The sequence below is a fragment of the Rhinolophus sinicus genome, chromosome 4 (assembly GCF_057876585.1).
Source record: "Rhinolophus sinicus isolate RSI-liver-muscle chromosome 4, RSI-T2T, whole genome shotgun sequence".
NCBI classification, from domain to species: Eukaryota; Metazoa; Chordata; class Mammalia; order Chiroptera; family Rhinolophidae; genus Rhinolophus; species Rhinolophus sinicus.
In genome coordinates this window covers 21,359,412-21,380,880 of record NC_142504.1, presented here as the reverse complement: position 1 = coordinate 21,380,880, position 21,469 = coordinate 21,359,412, and the positions used below count along the sequence as shown (strand labels likewise).

Genomic DNA, 21,469 nt, shown 5'->3' with positions numbered 1-21,469 from the left:
AATGTTAAACCATTATTGTGGGACCCTCATGGACACACCCCAGTTCTTTATTATGTTCTTGATTTTCAAATCCTTGGTTCTGCCCCCAACACACACACACACACACACACACACACACACACACACACACTGCAATAAACATTTCCTTTTTCAAGCATCCATAGCATATCTCTTCCTTCTTTTTCAGGAAAATTCCATCCTCAACCTACAAGATTTCTAAGATCATCTCCCTCAGTCCATTCCAAGGAGTATTAATCCAATTCCTAAAATCTGGGCATCAACTGGACAGTAACACATGGGTGCTGGCACTTCAAATCAGTCCACCATGCTGTATAGTTATCAATGTAATGTACAGAGATGTCTCCTCAGTTTCTATAGTCATCCAGTGGTTCACTATTAAATGATCTTTTAAGGGCAAATAAAAATTTTCTGAGCCAGTATTATCTAACTCTGCACTTTCCAATACCATATCCACTAGCCAATTCCACTTGTAGAGGTAACTGTTACTTCTAATTCTTGAGTTGTGAGTTGACTTATATCTGCTTTTAGTTTTCTCTTGCTTCTAAATCAGTTAAAATTCATCCATGTTGTTTTCCAACCTCTACAATTGTACTGTTATCATCTTCTTTCCCACTTGTTTTGGTTTCATAGATATATGTTTTTAAAAAATCTATATTGCCATTTTTAATGGGGTTTTAGGAGAACCTGAGAAAATGCATATTCAATCTACTATGTTTAACTCAAAGTTCCAAAAATTATATTCTCAATTAAACTTTTTCCTCATAAACCCTAAGTTTATAAAATAATTGTAAAAAGTCACCATTATGACATATAGGACTTAGACTCCAAAAGAATTTGTTGTCACATAAATATTTTGTCTACCATTGAGCTTAAATCATATTGCAATTGGAGTAAAAAAGGTTTGCTATAACTCCCTATGAAATACATTAAAATAGCTTTTCAATATAAGGATTTGTGAATATAGCTTACTCGTTCTTCTAAAATTCCCCAGTCCTTTCTGGGGAAGGCTTCTTCATCCTTTCAAAACTTCAAAGTGAGAAAAGCAAGCAGGAAAGAAAATTTTCCCAGTAAGATTTTCTTAACATTAGTATATGTCTCTCGTGTCCTTTCTTTTCTTTTTTTTTTTTTCTTTTTACCTCAGTCTTTGTCAGGCTATAAAGTAACATTTAAAAAAAAATCATGGATGCATTGCATATTTAAACATGACAAAATATGCCTTTCTCACTAGCAAGCCAAAGAAGGAAAATAGTACTTTGTTTTTGAGTATTAAGTGGACAAATCCCAGCAATGCACAGGGCAGTGGAGAGCAGATAATACATATTTAATAAATATATTACAAATCAAAAATGCTTTTTAAAAGCACTGAAGTATGTAACTGTTATGCGGTGAGTAATACTCTATAAAATATAGTTGCCGAATTGTACTTTTTTGAAATCTTCAACTGACGCTAGAAAATTTTTGCTCAAGAACAAAAGATCAAAGTCTCTTTCTGAAGAGTAGAAAGATGTGTTGCTAGGACTGGGGATTCACAACACTGTGGGTTCATTCCGAGAAAGTCCATTTCTTTAAGGTATAAAGAGAGAAAAATGTCCATATTAGGTACAACAAATAAATACCAAGACTGGAGGAAAAATAAGGAAACATGCAGTTCAGAACCCACGGGCGTAGTTCAAAATTTTCCTACTGCATTAGGGAACTAACCCCCATTCACCGAGTTACCTACATTTTGCTGATTATTTTGCAATCATTAAAAATTATTTCTATTTTTTACTTTGACTTTTTTCAACAACTGCCTTGTTTCAGTTGTTTGGTAGTTTTGATAGGAACCATTATGCAAATGAAACAACCCAATGGGAGATAAACCACATGATTTCCTTTTTCTTTATACATAGTTAGCATCAAATCTGAACTTTCCTGTTTTTTCAGTTCTAAATTGGCCTGAACTTTCCTGTTCTCCCTGTTCTAAATTGGCCTGATTGAAAGTATTGAACACCTCTTTTGAAGACTGACAGGAATATGGCTGTCTTCGATCATGGCCCCTAAGAACACGTTGTAATGGAAAGATGTTTTTCTGTGCTAAGTATTTCAAAAACATGTTTCTTTTTGGTCCGTAATTTACATATTTTGTATGGATAATTCACTTTCATGTAACTTGTCATGTCAGTATTACTAGTATTGTGTTAGATATACCCATTGAAGACACACATGTACATCTTAAGTTGCAACACACACACACACATATACACACACACACACACACACACACACACACACACACACTGATCCTTCCCTTGCTGAAGAGGCTAAAGCTTGGAGGAATACACAAACATATCCCAGATACCTTGATTCATGTTGAATGGGAAAATCCAGTGTTCTTGGGATTCTAGGCTTTGGGGAGCTCCCTGTTGTACCTTAAAAGTTACTCAGTCTTACTCTGGTGATGGTGTCAGATATATGGCAGCTGCCATCAGGGCATTGTGTGGTCAACTGATTTAAAGCTTCATTCATAGTTCAGGAGGTTTTTAACCTCTATTGTAGTCCAAGCAGGAAAACAAATGACACGATCAAAGGGGCAACGAGAGTCTGAGTGACACAAAGGTGTGGGCAGTGTTAGAGGCATCAGCAAGTAACAGAGAAGTCCCCAGGGCCCAGCACTAGTGCAAGTCCTCAACATCCCTCAGCCTGACGTGTTGAGGGGCGAGAGCATGAGCAGAACCCCAGGAGATCTGTGTCCGTGGGAGCTGGAGGCTGAAGAAGAATGTAGTCACTGCCAAACTGTGGCCCAGACAGCAGAGCTGCAGTGGTGGCACTGAATACAGTGTGACCTCTCTCTCGCTGAGCCTCCCGCTGGCAAAACCCAGTCCAAGTGATACAGCCTGCAGATGCCAAACTTCCAGGCACAGAGCCAGATGGAGAAGAGAGTGGGTCTAGAGGGAATAGATGAAATATTCCTTTCAAAGTGAAAATGTGGTCCGATTACTATGAAACTGAAATTATATTGAAATTAAACTGAAAAATGTGACGCAGTTAGACTCGGCTACTGATGACTGATTCCGCAAAGGCACAAATGAGGAGCAGCAGAGCATAAATGAACAGTGAAGGTTGGAACCCAAAATGAATTGACACATTTAATAATATGCTCAGTCAATATTGTGTTCATTTATTTATCCATTCAGTCATCTATTTGTCTACTCACGACAAGTGGTTTACCATGGACTGTGATTTATATACAAAGCCTAGCTTAATTTTTAATTAAAAAGAAAAACAAAACAAACTTTCCCCTTTGCTAGTATATCTAAGGGTTAGAATTAGAACCCGGGAATAATAGGAGTGAAAGAAATATACAACATTCTATGTGATAAGTTTATGTGATAATTAAGTTGTAAGTGCATGTGCAGACATGCTTGGACAATTGAATGCTGAAGAACTCAAGAAAAGGGAGAAGCAACTGGACCTGTTGGGATAAAGAGAGGACTTGGCCAATTTAGGTTAGTAGGGAAAGAATAGGATCAACAACCTGGAAAAGCGAGTAGCAGCATTACATACTGATCTGTTTTCTCTCAGTCCCGAGAACCAAATCTATAGTAACAGCAGTGAGCTTATCCTCCCCACAGTGAGCACAATAATGGACATTTATTTGCACTAGACTAGAATCAGTATCAGATCTTTCTTTTTCTGATGGATGTGGGACATAGCGAAGGAGCCAATGGAGTGGAAAAGGATGGAAAGTAAAGTTTCAGGTTTGGAAAAGAAACTTACTGATTGAGCCTACATACCTTTCTCGTCAATTTGGGCTTTAATTAACTGTACATTCCTGCCTACTCTTCTGAACTCATTCTGGACGGATACAAGTAGGACAATGGAGGTGGCTGCCTAAGCACTAATGTAAAGGCTGGGCTGCAGAGTCAGGCAGAGCTGGCATCTAATCCTGGCCACTGATCAGCTCTCTGACCTTAGGCAGGTTACTTAACCCCTTAAGTCTTGCTTTCCTCGTGTGCAGAAGATGGATGATACTGGTGCATTCCTCAAAAAGCTATTGTTGGAATTGCTTGAGATAGTGCATACAGGATAAAATGCCTGACGTTTATTAAATCTCACTGAATGTCAGCGGCTGTGATGATGACGACACCAATGACAATGTGAGAATGTTTTTTTGTGATGGTTAGTATTGCTGAGAGCAGTACCTACTAAATTTCTACTGTGATAAAATGGCATCATTCGAGAATGAGTCACGAGTATGTACTATACACAAAACTGTTACTAGATTAAGATTTAAGATAACACTTATTATAGACAACTACAAGTTAAAGAAAAATTCAGTATGAGTTTAGTTTTGACCACAAATCCCTCCAAACCAGGGAGAGAGGCTGTTCACTAGCTTGAAAGGCCAGGGATACACATCTCAGTTAATTTCTGAAGTCCCCTTAGTCTTGTTCTTTCGTATATTTCTAAAATATGTCTCTTACATTATTCTTCTTGATCTTCTTAATCTGAATCTCTAGGAATGTCCCTTTCCCTACATGGGATATTGCAAGGGATACATGGGTTGCTTTTTTTTGCAAGTAATCAAGTTTACTAAATATGTATATTACCAGGACTTGCTGACTTGGTACTAAAACCTTATGAGCTTCCTTTGTTTGTCTCATATTTCTCAATATTGCACCTTTTGCCATTCCGTATTCAGTAAGCTGTGAAGTAAGACTCTGTGTGCTACTTTAGCACATTGGTGAGGAGGTGGGCCCTGGGGTCAGACTGCTTCTGTCTGAATTTAGGCTCCAATATTCACTTGTTAGTGGTGGGATTTTAGCATTAAATAACATTACTCGGTATCAATTTCCTCTTCTTTAATGGTGATAATTATAAATATCCAAATTGTATGGTAGTTGTAAAACTTAAATGGGATAATTTATTTACTAGCACCTAGCTTGGTGCCTGGTGTATAGAAATTCTTGATAAATATGATTACCATTATTATATTATTATCAGTGCTACTTGAGATTCCTCACTGTGAGGGAATCATGCTTCCCATTGCATTGAAATTAGGCTTCGCTAAGTGACTTGCTTTTGCTAATGAAATAAGGGAATTAATGTATGAAACGTCCAAAGAGAAGATTTTAGAGTGAGTGCATGTGTCCACCATAGCTTTGCTCTCTGCCACGAAAATGTGCTTTCCAGATAGTGGTGCTCTATATGTCGAGGTCCTGGAACAGCCATACCATGAGGAGATCAGCAGCTGAACAATCAAGGACCAGTTTCATAAACATCAAATACACGTTTGAGATTTAAGGGATTGTTTGTGCATAGTTTAAAGAAAGCTAATACATTCCTCATGCCATCAGAATTTATTGTCAGACTGTTACTTGTTCACTGTCTTTGTATCTGTAGGTATTTGTTTATGTTTCTTTTTTATAGAGAGAGTATACATCTATGGCCTTGTAGTGAAGTAGGTCATTTGACCACTAGAAGACTTGACTTCTGAGCAGTGACACCCTTAAGACAAGTCTGCATTAGCCATTGCTCTGGTCCATCATTGTCGTATGTATTGATACTCTGTAGTATAGCAATCGATGAAAATTTAGGTATAAAATCTTTGTGTTTTCTTTTTTAAGTATGTTCTGCCAATGACACTCAGATAACTTAAAAGCTGTTTATTGCTATTCTTTTGCATAGAAGAAATTATATATATATATATATATATATATACACACACACAGAATTAATTTATTAATTTAATTTAAATTTTAATTAGTTAATTTAATTTTATTTTATTAAATTAATTAATAAATTAATTTAATTTATTTAATGCTTTCTGTGTGTTCCTGAATTGCATGAAAATAAAAGTTAGGAATTCAGAAATCACTAGAAGAGCTCATTAGATAATAAAATCCAGAGATTAAACTTTTTAAACACTTCATAAATTTTAAGAAAAATTCCCATGCATTTTCCAATTATATTTAACAGTACATGATTATAGATTGCAATAATCAAAACTAGTGTAACACAGATAATGTTTTGTTCACAATCATTCTGCCAATTCATCTTTTTCCTAAATTTGAATTTTCTTAAGACTATTTTACAGATGTGTCCTCTTATTAGACAGCCACAAGGAACTATAGAAAATACTATACTCTTTTATAGGCAATTACAATTATCTTTAGAGAAGGAAGGTGCATTCTAACATTCTTAACGTTCAGAAATAACAACTGCAAATTTAACAGCAGAAGATTTAGAATGAGACAGCAGAAAAGGAGGCTTAAAATACCAATGTACATAATACCAAATGTATTCAAAAAATTTTACCACGTATTTGGAATTTTGCCTCAGAAGAAGGGAATAAGTTAGAGGAAGATGGCAGGCATACTTTTTTTTTTTTAAATATTTAAACAAAAATAACAGAGTGGGTAAGGGTTACTCTGGGAGGAGGATGCTGACATAAGTGTGTGTTACATCAGAGAGGACCTTAACTTCTGGAATAATTAAGACTTGATTGTGGTCTTAGGCCAGTTAACTAAAACTTCTGGGTCTCAGTTTCCTCATCTCAAAAATTAAGATAGTTAGATATAAAAATCAGGGTAATGAACTTTTTTTGTTTGTTTGTTTTTTGTTGGTTTGTTTATTTATTTTTCATTTTTTAATTTTATTTGTTTCAGGTGTACAAAGCAATGTAATAGTTAGACATTTATCATTTATATCCCTCACATAGTGATAACCCCCCTCTCCCTATCTACTACCCATCTGACATTGCATACAGCCAAGGGTAATGAACTTCTGAAACTACTGTGTTTCCCCAAAAATAAGACCTAGCCGGACAATCAGCTCTAATGCGTCTTTTAAAGCAAACATTAATATAAGACCCGGTCTTATTTTACTATAATATAAGACCTAGTCTGATATGATATGATGTGATATGATATGATATGATATGATATGATATGATATGATATAATACTGGGTATAATATAATATAATACTGTGTATAATATAATATAATATAATATTATATAATATAAAAGACTGGGTTTATATTAATTTTGCTCCAAAAGGCGCATTAGAGGTGATTGTCTGGCTAGGTCTTATTTTCGGGGAAACAGAGTATGAAATTCTATAACAAAGCACATTGGGGACTATGGCAGATATTACAAGTTGGTTCACTCTCCCATTTAAACTCTTTCCTTTGTCTTTCTTTAGTATCGAGGCTGGAGAAATAAATAATAAATAAATGTATATGACATACAACTTGCTGGCCCAGTCTCCCTCGCAGACAGTGTTGATGACGTGCCACAGCTGTGGCAAGTGAAAACTAGGTCAAAGTCTGTTTCAGAATTCTGGGAAAATTTCTGTTTTCCTCGATACATGTATTACTCTTTTTATATTCCCCCTCACCTTTGCCTTTTCTTACCCTCTAGAAAGTAGATTTGAGGGTTGGAGCTGCAACAGCTATTTTGTGACAATAAGAAAAAGGCCTTGAAAAAAAAAAAAACCTTGGCCTTCTAGTATTGCGCTACCAAAGCAATGCTAGTATCTTCCTATCTCCAGACTTGGTAAAAATAAATACAACTTTTAGTTTGCTCAAGCCACTGCTTATTTAGATTTTCCACAGCTGAAAGCAAACCTAACTCTTAGAAGGACTGAAATAGATTCCTTTAAGAAGGCATCCTAAAATTTGTATATGTTTATTCATGTGGCAAACAACATTATGCAGCTGGTCGGACACCCTACATTCAAAAAGTAACATTAAATTTATACTTTCACATCATGAGGTAACATATTAGAGCTGAATTATAACTTAGTGGTTAGTCCGAGCAAACTGGAAAACCACCCCAAAGTAGCATTAATTTGTTCACGTTCTTCCTCTAACTTAACTGGCATAAGACTTATTTATGTTAGGAATTATATTCCAATAAGGACTTTAATTTACCTGCCGACATTATGCCTAAATATAGGCATGTACATATAAATATATATCTAGATTTTGAAATATTTTCTTGCAATGTAAGCTGATTAGCTATATATTTCAGGTACACAGATCACCTTAATGTGAAATATTTATAAAAATATATATAAAATTATTCTTTAAAAAATACCTCATGATGAAAGTATTAAAGGCAAAGGCTTTCCTTCGATTGTTTCATATAATTCAAGAACTTGGTTTGACAGCCTGCTAACATGCATATAACAGCACTTCACATTTGTATGTGACTAATTGCAGTGTTTCATAAATAAGCAATGGTTGTGATTAGACCTCACTATGACCCACACATTTTTGGATAAGAAAGGAATTATTAAAAATAGAGGCAGAATATTCATCCAGTTTCCATTCAAAATTTAGTATGGGAAAGAAATCCTTAATGGGTCACATTACAACCGCTATTACTGCACAGACCTCTCATTTCAATGGGGAATTCCTAAACAGATATGAGCAATACAATTATCCATTGCTGCAGACCTAGAAACAGACAAAATTAATTGAGAAAAGAATAGTCACTTAAACCTCCTGAGGAAGTATGAGCAAACATGAGAATGATTATTTTCAAAATGAAATGACTTCTAGGAAAAAATTACCTGAGTGAAAACTGAAACTTTTATGGAGAGGACTAATAATGTGCTCAAAGATTTTTTTATTTTTTTAGTTTTTATTTATTTATTTATTTATTTTTTGGTGACAAAATAAAAAAGAAAGCCATATGTTGAGAAAATGCTACAGTGCGTATACAGACATAGGCCTTGCAGGTTGGGTAGTTTCTAGGTTCAGAAAGCTCTGCCTGATGCTGAATATATCCTCCTCTCTTATTATAGATGCACCTGCTGACTCAGTTTTAAATCTGACTGGGGAACCTTAACACAGTTCTACCTTGTACAGAACCCTTTCTAACAGGTCAGGTGCACAGACTGTACGCGTGCTGCGTGTTAAAGAGACCTAAGAATTCTTACAGCTCTTTGCTTTCATTCTTTCTTATTGTGTTGTGTACAGGGAAAATGCCATGTTTGGTGGGGTCTGAAGCTTATACATATTTGGGGTCCTTTTAAGTAAAATTATACTAAATTATGAATACTGCACCTTGGAAGGAACCTGTGCAAATTAGAGTCCCTGAAGCCTAAGCTTCATTAGCTTCCTGGTAAAATATACCTGGTAGTATATTATTCTGGCTAAATTTCTTTACCTATTACTTCTAAATACTATATCTTTACTTTTAAAATAGCATCACCCTAAAATTAATATTCATAAAAAATTTACGGTATCCGTTACAGCATTCTGCACACAGTGGGTGTTCCATTAATTTTGTTGACAGTGGCATAAGCAAAGGATAGGATATTTTGGTTAAACGTTTATTTTTAAACATAACAGAAAACCGTTTTTAAAGATACTTGTGTCATAACAAAACACAAACAAGTCTTAAAAGGCTCCACCCCAAAGGTGATCACTGAGGAGAATTAACTCAAGCATAGCACTCGCACTTGCTGGGAGAATTTTAGGAACTCAGAAAGGACTGTACAATCATACTGAACAGGTTAAGCAAAGGTGTGGTAACAACAAACACCCTAATCTCAGTGGTTTATTTCTTGTTCATGTGCATGTCCTCTGTGATTTGGTGGAGGCTCCAGGTGGCCTTCGTTTTTGGAAATTGGGAAAAATTTGCTAATCTAATGGCTGAGGGCAAGGAGAAATGGAGGAATCACAGGAAGGCTGTTAAAGGTTTTGCTGGAACTTGGCACACATCACAGCTGCTAAAGTTCCATTGGCCCGAGTAAGTCACATGACTAAGCCAGATATCAGTGGAGTGGGAGGTCTGGCCCCTAGGGGAGGGGCCACAAATATTTCAAACAATAGTAAAATTTACACAGTATTTCTCCCTATAAAAACAACTACAAAACATCTACCATTGCCACCACCACAAACACCTCATGTATCTTCCCCTCTATGCCTAACATTAAAAAAGAGAGAGAGAGTGAGAGAGAGAGAGAGAGAAAGAGACAGAGAGACAGAGAGAGACAGAGACAGAGACAGAGAGAGAGATTTAACATGAGGCATTTCTTTTCCTGCTAAAACACAGAAAATATTATTAGTTTTCTTAGCGGGAAAGGTTCTGTTTAAACCTAATCTTGCAATCCATAAAATCCTACTATGGCGAAGGCACTATGTTGCTCCCTGGAGAAAAATGTATGAATGAGTGCACAAGAATTCCAAATAAATTACGTAGGCTACTCTGCTCTGGAGGAGGCAGGACTAGCTCTCACTCCTTAAGTGCAGGCTGCACATAGTGACTTCCTTTCAAGCAGTACATTATGGCAAGGGGGAGAAAATAAATAAATTCATAGTGGAGAAACCCAGCACACACTATTTCAGCCAGGTCAACATCAACAGTGATAAGTCGTGTTGCTAGAATGTACCCTTGATATGATGTGCTGAAAATGACACTTCACCTCTATGATCTTCCTCCCAAAATCCATCTCAGTATTATCATGAGAACAATGTCAGACAAATTCCAAAAGAGTGGCTTCTACAATATACCTGATCATTACTCCTAGAAACTGTCATGGTCATCAAAAACAAGGGAAGTCTGAGAAACTGTCACAGCCAAGAGGAGCCTAAGGAGACATGACCACTAAATATAATGTGGGATGGGATCCTGAAACAGGTAAAGGACATTAGGTAAAAATTAAGGAAATCTGAACAAACTATGGACTTCAGTTAATAATGTGCTAATATTAGTTTACTAGTTGTAACAAATGCACAATACTAATGTAAGATGTAATTAACAGGGGAAATTGTGTGTGTGTATGTGGGAAGATATATGGGAACACCCTATAGCATCTTCTCAATTTTTCTGTAAATCTAAAACTTTTCTAAAAAACAGTCTATAAAAAAAAAAACACCCAAAAAACCCCCTGCAAAATGTGAATGAGTTATCTCTGTCCTCCCAGAGCTCAGTTGAAGAGAGAATAAAACCAGAAAAACTGTAATACAATGTCATATATCTACAATATAGGTTTGAACAGAGCGATGTGGGAGCCCCATCCGGAGAAAGTATAATCTTTTCTACTAAACCATACCTGAAAATATTTGAATCTCCAGTAGCACCCAGCAAGTGCCTTGTTCAAAGTCAGCATTCCAATACCTAAGAGAATGCTGAGGAAGACAAGCTCCCTGTTGTAAAATGACCTAGATATGATAGACATAAATAATTAGAGATTAGTAAAGATAAACTACTGCCACCTTCCTAAATGGTGAATGCAAGTTTCAGCTCAAATTCTGTCATACACACCTTTATTACACAAACCTCTATTGAGAGCTCAGCAATTTGTCCTTTTTCGTGTTTCAACCACACTTCACATGGAAGGTTTTCTTGAGAGGAAATTGTTTCCCTTTGAGTCAGTAGTAGACAAATAAAATTATCCATCCCCCCCCCCAAAAAAAAAGAAAAAAAGAAAAAGATTGGACACTTGACCATTTCAGAAAGGACTCCATTTTGTAAGGTAGAAGGTGAAAGGTCACTAGATGTTTCTATCTGCTTATATTACATATATATACAAATGGGGAGTATCTCCAAAATATATATACATATATTTTAAATTTTAAATTAAAGTTTATTGGGGTGACAGTCACTAGTAAAGTTACATAGATTTCAGGTGTACAATTCTGTAATACATTATCTATATCTCACATTGTGTGTTCACCACCCAGAGTCAGTTCTCTTTCCATCACCATATATTAGACCCCATTTACCCTTTTCTAGAGGCCCCTCCCCCTTACCCTCTGGTAACCCCTAAACTATTGTCTATGTCTATGAGTTTTTGCTTCTTCATTTGTTCGTCTTGTTCTTTTGTTGTTTCCAGTGTTATATACCACATCAGTGAAATCATATGGTTCTCTACTTTTTCTGTATGACTTATTTTGCTTAGCATTATAATCTCAAGATCCATCCATGTTGTCACAAATGGTACTATTTCATCTTTTCTTACCACTGAATAGTATTCCTTGTGTATATATACCATAACTGCTTTACCCATTCATGTATTGAAGGACATTTTGGTTGTTTCCATGTCTTGGCCACCATAAATAAAGCTGCAATGAACATTGGAGCACACACGTCTTTATGGATAAATGTTTTCAGATTTTTTTGCATAGATACCCAGGAGAGGGATTGCTGGGTCATATGGTAATTCTGTTCTTAATTTTTTGAGGAACCTCCACACTGCCTTCCATCGCGGCTGCACCAATCTGCATTCCTACCAACAGTGTATGAGGGTTCCTTTTTCCCCACAGCCTCTCCAACACTTGTTACTATTTGTATGGTTGATGATAGCCATTCTAACTGGGTGAGGTGATATCTCATTGTGGTTTTTATTTGCACTTCTCTGATGATTAGTGATGTTGAGCATTTTTTTGTATGTCTATATGCCATTTATATGTCCCCTTTGGAGAAACGTCTCTTCAGGTCCTCTGCCCATTTTTCAACTGGGTTGTTTTTTTATTGTTGAATTGTATGAGTTCCTTGTATATTTTGGATATTAGCCCCTTATCAGAGGCATTGTTTGCAAAAATCTTCTCCCATTTAGTTGGTTACCTCTTTATTTTGTCGATGGTTTCTTTTGCTGTGCAGAAACTTTTAAGTTGATATAGTCTCATTCATTTATTTTAGCTTTTACTTCCATTGCCTTTGGAGTCAAATTCATAAAATGCTCTTTGAACCTAAGGTCCATAAGTTTAGTACCTACGTTTTCTTCTATGCAGTTTATTGTTTCAGGTCTCATGATGCTTAGGTCTTTGACCCATTTTGAATTAATTTTAGTACATGATGACAGAACTCCATTTTCATTATTTTGCACGTGGCTATCCAATTCTCCTAGCACCATTTATTGAAGAGGCTGTCTTTTCTCCACTGCATGTTTTTTGCTTCTTTGTCAAAAATTATCTGTCTATATTTATATGGGTTTATTTCTGAGTTCTCAATTCTATTCCATTGGTCGATGTGTCTGTTTTTCTGCCAATACCATGCTGTTTTGATTATTGTAGCCCTGTAGTACAAGCTAAAGTCAGTGAGTGTAATACTTCCAACATTGTTCTTTTTTCTTAAGATTGCTTTAGCTATTCGGGGTCTTTTGTGGCTCCATACAAATCTGATGATTTTTTTGTTCTAGTTCTTTAAAAACATGCCATTGGGATTTTGATGGGGATTGCATTAAATCTGTATATTGTTTTGGGTAATATGGCCATTTTAACTATGTTGATTCTTCCAATCCCTGAGCATAGAATGTCTTTCCATTTATTTGTGTCTTCTTCAATTTCTTTCAAAAATGTCTTATAGTTTTCAGCATGTAGGTCTTTCACATCCTTGGTTAAGTTTATTCCTAGGTATTTTATTCTTTTTATTGCAATTGCAAAAGGAATTGTTGTTTTTATTTCTTTTTCTGAGATTTTATTGTTAGTATATAGGAAATGCAATGGACTTTTGTACGTTAATTTTGTAGCTGGCAAGTTTACTGTATTCATTTATTGTTTCTAATAGTTTTTTTGTGTGGAGTCTTTAGGGTTTTCTATATGTAGCATCATGTCATCTGCAAAGAGTGACAATTTTGCTTCTTCATTCCCAATTTGGATGCCTTTTATTTCTTTCTCTTACCTGATTGCTCTGGTGAGGACTTCCAACACTATGTTGAAAAGCAGAGGGAATAGGGGAGAGCCCTGTCGTGTTCCTGAACGTAGAGAAAAGGGCTTCGGTTTTTCACCACTAATTATGATATTAGCTGAAGGTTTGTCATATATGGACTTTATTACATTAAGGTATTTTCCTTCTATACCTATTTTATTAAGTGTTTCACTAATGAATGGATGTTGTATCTTGTCAAATGCTTTCTCTGCATCAATTGATATAATCATATGATTTTTGTCCTTTATTTTGTTTATGTGGTGTATCACATTGATGGATTTGCATATGTTGAACAATCCTTGGGCCCCTGGGATGAACCCCACTTGGTCGTGATGAATAATCTTTTTAATGCATTGTTGCATTCGATTTACTAGAATTTTGTTTAGGATTTTTGCATCTGTATTCATCAAAGATATTGGTCTATAATTTTCTTTTTTGTGTGTTATCCTTACTGGGTTTTTGTATCAGGTTAATGTTGACCTCATAAAATGAATTAGGGAGTATTGTCTCTTTTGCAATTTTTTGGAAGAGTTGCAAAATATTTTTGTCAACACAATAGATCTCACCACTGAGAACCCAGTACTTAGATTCATCATACTAATAATTAACAGAATCCCTATTGTAGACAGAAAGGTAAACTAGCTGAATCTCTAGGACCACCAGCCTTAGGAGTGTGACCTTTTTTATTTAAAGGGATAGCTGACCACCCCTGTACTGTGAATTCCTAATAAGAGCAAAGTGAGAGTTAAATCTGACCATCACATGCCTTCATTCTACTATGAATGCTGAAGTATTTTCAATTAAATTACAGACACAATACCGCTATGGTGTCCTATACTATTCTCCAAGTTATCCTAGTCTTACGGCATTGGAAGTTTGGTTTTAATCCTAACTACCCTCCAGGGTTTAACCTGAACCCTGCCACTAACTGTGAGACCTTGGGCAAATTACCTTTAGTCCTCTGGATCCAGTTCCATCCTCTGAAAATGATAGCATTGGGTTACAATACTCTTGTTCTTTCCATCCATATAATTTACGAAGCAGGTATGTTTTAGGTGAACTGGAGGAAAACGTAAGTGCATATGTAGAGACACTATCTTTAATTCTTTTGAGGGTCAAATTATACACACGATCAATATTAGTTTCTTTGAGTGATCAGATGTTAGCATTTGACGAGTATGTTTAGGATTACACTTTTTTTCTTTTCTTTTTTACATCTTTCAGTGTTCTATGCTTTATAAAGATGATTTTACAGGTATTAGCGATACGCATACAGACTAAGTTATAGCAGTTCAAAAAAAATTCCACAATGTGAAAATACTAGCCACTTCAATGGACCACCTTGTCAATTCTCCCACCTCCTAACTCTGCATTCCTTCTATGAGGGTTGGTTTCACAGCGAATGGTGCTCTCCCTTCAGCCTTAAAATCCCGACAAACCTAACTCAGGTTTCCAACAGCAGTCACCCTATTTCCTCACATTCCCCATTTGGTCCGTAAAAAAAACGCCCAAATGTAGCATTTTCTTTTAAATTCCCTGAATGATTCTTTAAGCCCCAAGCATATGTGGGGTTGCTGCAGGTACCGCCCCACGACGCTCCCTTCTCTCAAAAAGAAGTCGCGGAGCTGTGGCCCAGCGGGTGCCGAGTGGCTCGCACCTGAGCGGCCAGGCTCTGGGAGCGAGGGCGGGCGCGGCGGCGGCTGGGCTCCTTCCCCGCACTGTCCTCGCTGGCGCCGCTGGCTGCCAAGGGGTCCCGCAGGAAAAGCCCGTGCGCCAGCCGCCTGCCCATCACCTTGCGCCTCGCGTGGACGTATTTCGCTTGAGAAATCCCAAATCTTGGGTGCCTGGTCCTGGCTCTCGGGAGAATCGCTGGTCCAGCCCTGAGCTCTCGTCCGCTCCACCCAAGGGGGCTCTCTGGGTCCTCCTGCCCCCAGTGCCTCCTTCCCGGGCCTCGGCAGCGTACCCAGGTGTCCCCGCACCCCTCGTCCCCCACCCAGGCCTGCGCCTCCCGGGCCTGTGGGTCTCCAGCGCCTGGGCCCGCGCTCCCACCGCCGGTCCTGCCTCGCTTCCCACCCGGCCCCGCCCATCCTCTCCGTCTCCCTCCCACCTCCGCCCCCCCTCCCCAAGTGTTGCTATTTTTAGCAAATCCTCAGCGCGCCGCCACCCGCTCAGCTCGTAGCTCCCAGTTCGCAGCAGCGCGCTGCCGCCCTCCGGAGCTCCAACCCCTGCGCGGCGACCGCGGCGGCGGCGCGTCCCGCACACCGCACAGCGCGCACCGACCCGGCCCCGCCGCTCCCGCCGCGCCCGCCGCGGTCTTCTGCCCCGGCGCCTGCTGCGATCGCTAAGTCCCTGCTGGCAGAGCAGCGGCGGTCCCCGAGTCAACTTTCAATCCCCCCTTGGTTTCTGCCTCGCCATTCTCCTCTCGAAAGATGGCTGTTTGGAGAAGGGGGAGAAGTTAGGGGGTCGCGGGAGCCGGGAGAAGGAGGGCGCGACAGCCTCAGCAGGAGCGGGCGGAGGTGAGTGGCACCACAGCTCGGTCCTTGGCTTGTGCTCGGGTGATGCCCTGGGAATTGGGAAGCAAGTGTCCCGTGGATGCGCCCCTGAATTCCCTGCCCAGGTTCCCCAGGTTAACGGCACCCCAGTCCGGACCCCGACGCCGCTGTGCTTGCATCTAGCTACCCAGAGGTTGGGTGGTTTAGGGGGACCTTTGTCAGAAGTTCGGTGCCAGGTGATCTTTTTGGTGTAGACTCTTACACTGGCTGGATAAGCCTAGGAGAGGGGTCGGTTGCGTGACCCCCCCACCCCCCCACCTCCGAACTCCCCCTTCACACATACCCAGTTTATGCTGGAGTCGAATTATGAATGAAAAGTTGTACTGCCAACGTGTTGCTTGAGGGGAGCATTCCTTAGTGGGGGTACCTTTGATGTTTCGTGGGGTACTTCAGTTCCAAGTCTATACATCAGAATACTGGGTTTTAGAAAAGTTCCGGAGCCTGGGGGATGGGAGATAAAGCAGTTCCTTGCTAGAGGCAGGAGAGTGATGAATCGTCAGCTTATTAAGGTAAACTAGCGAATTAAACGCCAGCCGAGACTGTCAGAAGACGGGGGCGTTCCCTGAACGCCTGGCGGGCAGCGTTTGTTTGGCTTTGAAGCCCTCGCCCACTTGTCCGCAGTGAGTGGTGCTGGTGTCAGAGGCCTGTGCGTCCGTGGTGTGATCGAGTGGGACCGAGCTGCTCTCCAGATTCCAGGCACGGTTGTCAGGGAGAGGTGGCCTACAGCGGGGAGCCTAGGACGCGGTTAGTGTGATATGGAATTGGAAATTTTCTAGTGAGTCTCTTATGCTCTAATTTCAGGAAGATCTGTCGCGTTTGTTTTCCGTGGCAGGGAGGTGTGTGTAATCTCCTAAAAGGAACTTTACATTAGGTAACTATATAACATTTGAATTCTGTGAGAAATGAGAGATCTACATATATCCCATTATACGTGTATATTGTGTATATTGTATGTGTATATGTGTATGCAAAATGTGGGAGTGGCATACAAAGGCTTAAGAAGTTTAACTTCAACTGGAAAAGAAAGTGAAGAGTTAATTTTTCCTCCCCAAAGGGTATAACAATGCTTATACAACTAAATACTCTTGGTGTGTGCTGAGATTTCTTATAAAGGGTAAGATTTAGGAATTACAGGTATTTGGAGTACAAGCAATGTTTTCAAGCCTTGCAAGCATTATTGAAATCTAAGAAAAAGAAGTATATAGAGAAGCCATATTAAAGAAAAAGTAATTTAAATTATTTGAAAAGAAAACCTTTTGACACTTGAAAAGGTCTGGATGTTATTTTCTGATGCTCTAGAAATCTTTTTAATCCTGTAATTAATAACAGCACAGAATGAGTTGCAGTTAGTAAATGAGGACAATTAAAATATATTTGGAAAGGATATCTTTTGAACTACTCTTTGGTACTTTGGATGTTTATTATGGAAATTATTGTGACTGAAAATTTGTTGTTCAACATATTTGCTTTTTACCACAGATAATTAGTCCTCTTTTTCCTTTTAAACCACTGTTCTAGTTTGGACCAATTTAATTACCCAAACACCAAATCACTGATGTGCCTTCTGGAAAGCATTTGCATTTAAAATGCTTAACAAAAATATTGTATTTCCAAAACAACAAATAACGTAGTCGGTTGTAAAACGTTCTTGTAATTTTATTTTCATCCATTGTGTTTGAATGAGACAAGTCTCAGGAAGAGGAGGACCATTTGCTGGGAATACCTCATTTTCTGTGTAGGAAAAAGCAAATGTCTTCATGTAGGTTCCAGTCACAAACAGGTGCTTGTAGGGTGGAAATCCTGAGTCTGACCTTTCTTATTAGGCTGCCAGCTAGAGGCAGAGATGCTTTCCCAGGTCTCCTCCTGAACTGATCATCTTCACTACAGAATTGACACCGTTAGATGCACATGAGGTTGTACAGAAGGAAGTTAAGAGTTTAAAATTATATACTAAATTATGGTTAGGAGGGGTTTTTTCTCTGATTTTTTTTTTTTTTTTTTTTTTAACTTTAGTCTTCCTGTTTCTTTCCCCTTGCAATTTAGCCTATTGGGCTGGCCTTTATTAAAAAGTCAGACCAAACACTCTTTGGCTAGAGAGTGGTTAGCATATTAAACTGCCATCTTCTGTAAAAATAATGATGGCCCTTCTGAAATTATAAAAGATAATTTTATACATTGTCACAGACCTTTGTGATTGAGTGTTCTGTGACCATTATTATGTCCAACATTATAGTAGACAGAATTGCTTTATGAAGTTATTGCCACTATACATAATTACTTATTATATATATTTGGGGTGTATTTGGAATATAGTTGGGTTTTAAGGAGTTTTAAATCATAAGACCAACTGACCAGATAACCTGTTTAATTAACTCGTTTAGATGATACAAGAAATTCGGATTTGTATTAATATCTGCATCTAAGGCTGTTTTAGGATTATACTGTAATCATTTCTTTTTATTAGAATTACCTCTAGTTTGAATTTGTTTAAATATCCTAACATATCATGCTGTAATTTATACCCATGCAGTGGGGAAGGTGTAGGTTATTGTTAAACAGAGATGTGAAGAAATACTAGCTAACAAGGAGAGCCATTTGAGAAACATATGGACATCATAAAATCCTTCTGTATGTAGCATCTGTACCTTCTCATTAGCGAAATATTGTAGTTATGGACATTTTTTGTTATTGCATCCAAATGTGGCTTTTAACTTTTGCTTCAGTGAATTTTTTGTTTGTTTGTTTTAAAATGTAATTTATATTAATGCTTAAATTGGTGGGGGCTTTATTGTTTAAAGGCCTTCCCTTTCAATAAAGACATCATACTTAATTTAAACTGCACACATCCTCAGATATGTACATTTGTTTCCTAGCTTGTTATTATAACTCTTACCTTTCTCGGTGATTCTTCAAAACATTTGAGAGACAGGTAGGAAGACATATTGGTCTTATTTTTGGAAGGAGGCAGCAGGTACACTGATAGATCCAAGGTCACACACTAGTGAATCAGTGTGAAGCTAAGGATAAATCTATATTTCCTGTGCTCTGTTCATAACAGCAAGCTTCTCTGGTGGCTGTCATGACATTTTCATAAATTTATACATTCTTAGATTTTTAAAGCGCTTAACTTTGTAGATGTGGAGGTCAGATTTTATATCAGTCAATATAGTCATAAGGGGATAAGCCCTTATTGTTACCTGCTGATGGAGGAGAACCATGAGTCCTATAGCTAGCGCTAAAACAAGCATACTCACCACTGAGGGATATTCATTCTTTCACATCCCTCTGCCCACACCGGCCCCACTTTATCAACTGCACACTGCCCTTTTATTGGCCAATGCTGCTTTGAAGTTTGTTAGCACAGTTGTCAAGCTTGAGAATCATCAGGCTCACTGGTGATGGAACTGAGAACGTGATTTTTTGAGAAGAGAGAATATTGACAGAAGGCAGCAATGGACTGTCCACTCGAGAGCCAGCCAATACTGATTAGGGATCATGTTATTCTGGGTGTCAGGACACCCACCTTCTCTTATTAGCTCTGCTTCCTCAGCTGAACTTATAGAAGTGAACAGAGGGTTTATGCAATTATCTACTCATTTCTGTCCATGTAGATCTCGTATCTGGATAAATCAGGCTTAAAAATAAACAGAGAGCAACTTCTTTTTCTCTAGAGAAGATATTCTTATGACTTTTTTTTTTTTTTTTTTTTTTTCATCCTCCCAAATAGCTTCTCCTTCAAATCTCACCAGAATTTTTCAGGGCAATTGCCCACAATCAAGGTGATAGACTATTGTTAAATTCAAAAGTGGAATATATTATCCAGGATGCAGAAGAAAGCATTGTATTTTCATAGAAATATATAATCTTCTGCAAGCTCGCATGTATTTTATGAAAATACTTTCGGCATTTCTGAATAAGCAGACAGTACCAGGCTCTCTCTATTAAGTTAATAATGTTTTCTACCGTCATTTTCCCTAAATGTGTGGTTTACAGGAGCTTACCCAAATCATTTTGAATGTGAAATGCTAAAAAAAGTGACTATTCAAGTGTGGTTTGCTATTTATTATAATTAATTCTGCTTAGAGCCCCAAAGAGAGGAAAACTCCCATTCTTTATATTCTTTGCTGCACCAGAGAGAGTATAGCATGCTGTTAGTGAGTTTGAGAAGAGTTGAGGTTGCTGGAAATGGTACTTTCTTCCTGTTTCTACAGAAGAAGGAGATGGGTGTGGGCTAGTTTAGTCTGAATGGAATAGTGATGAGTTGAATTTAAATGGCCACTGAAGGAAGGTTAAGATTTGGATCACTCAAAAATCACTCAAGATACTTGTTAGCAAATCGAAACAAACTTTAGTCAATTTAAGCATTAAATAATTAGTGAATTTAAGCATTAAATAAATGTATTAGAGGATATTGTCTCTATTTGTTTTCTATTGTTTGGTAACACATTATCACAGATTTAGCAGCTTGAAACAACACACATTTATTATTTCAGTTTCATTGCTCAGAAATCCACACATAGCTTAACCATATCCTCTGCTCAGGGATTTTATCGGGTGTTGATCAGGGCTGCAGTCTTATCAGAAGCTTAACTGGGGAAAGATCTGCTTCCCAGTTTCTTTAGCTTGTTGGCAGAATTCATCTCCTTGTGGTTGTAGGACTGAAGTCTCCATTTTATTGCTAGCTGTCAGTCAGAGGCCACTCACAAACAGGGCTTCCGTCTGACTGCTGTTCTTTGCCATGGGACCCTCTCACAGACAGTCTTACAACATGGCAGCCTACTTTTCAAAGCCAGCAAGGAAGAATCTCATGTTCCAGTATGATAAGACAGTCATCACTTTTCCATTCGTATTAGTCCTTACCTATCTCCTTCTTTCTGTAACATTTAGGAGTGATGTCGACATCACCTTTGCCATATAACATAATGTATTCAAGGAAGTAACATCCATCGCCTTTACCATATTCTATTGGTTTAGAAGCTTGTCATGTATTGCACCCAAATTTAAGGGGAGGAGACTATATACGAGGGCATGACTTATCGGCGGCCACCTGTGGATGTGTCAATCACGTTCACTATCTCATAGAGTCTCTGGGATAGTCAGGAGATGTGGCTTAGAAGCCACTCAATCAGAAACAATGCTCACAATCGCTCTGAAAAACGGATTCAGTGAGATAGTGTGGTCAGTGTTGGCACACCAGCTTCTATAGTGGAAGTGGGCTCTGTATCATCAGAGAGAGGATTCTCCATA

The 21,469-nt window shown here is 38.2% G+C and overlaps 1 protein-coding gene across 6 annotated transcripts in view; it reads left to right on the top strand.

Annotated features, from left to right (window-relative positions):
• Positions 1 to 15,854: 15,854 nt before the first annotated feature.
• Positions 15,855 to 21,469, top strand: part of LOC109445154 (histone deacetylase 9) — a 537,678-nt gene continuing 532,063 nt past the window's right edge. For 3 of the 6 annotated variants that reach the window (XM_088797711.1, XM_088797709.1, XM_088797708.1), the window contains exon 1: positions 16,050 to 16,186. The gene's annotated coding sequence lies outside the window, so the exon portion shown is untranslated. Of the gene's footprint in view, positions 16,187 to 21,469 lie in introns of all 6 variants that reach the window. The other 3 variants (XM_019727304.3, XM_074340819.2, XM_088797707.1) reach the window with 3 other exon arrangements.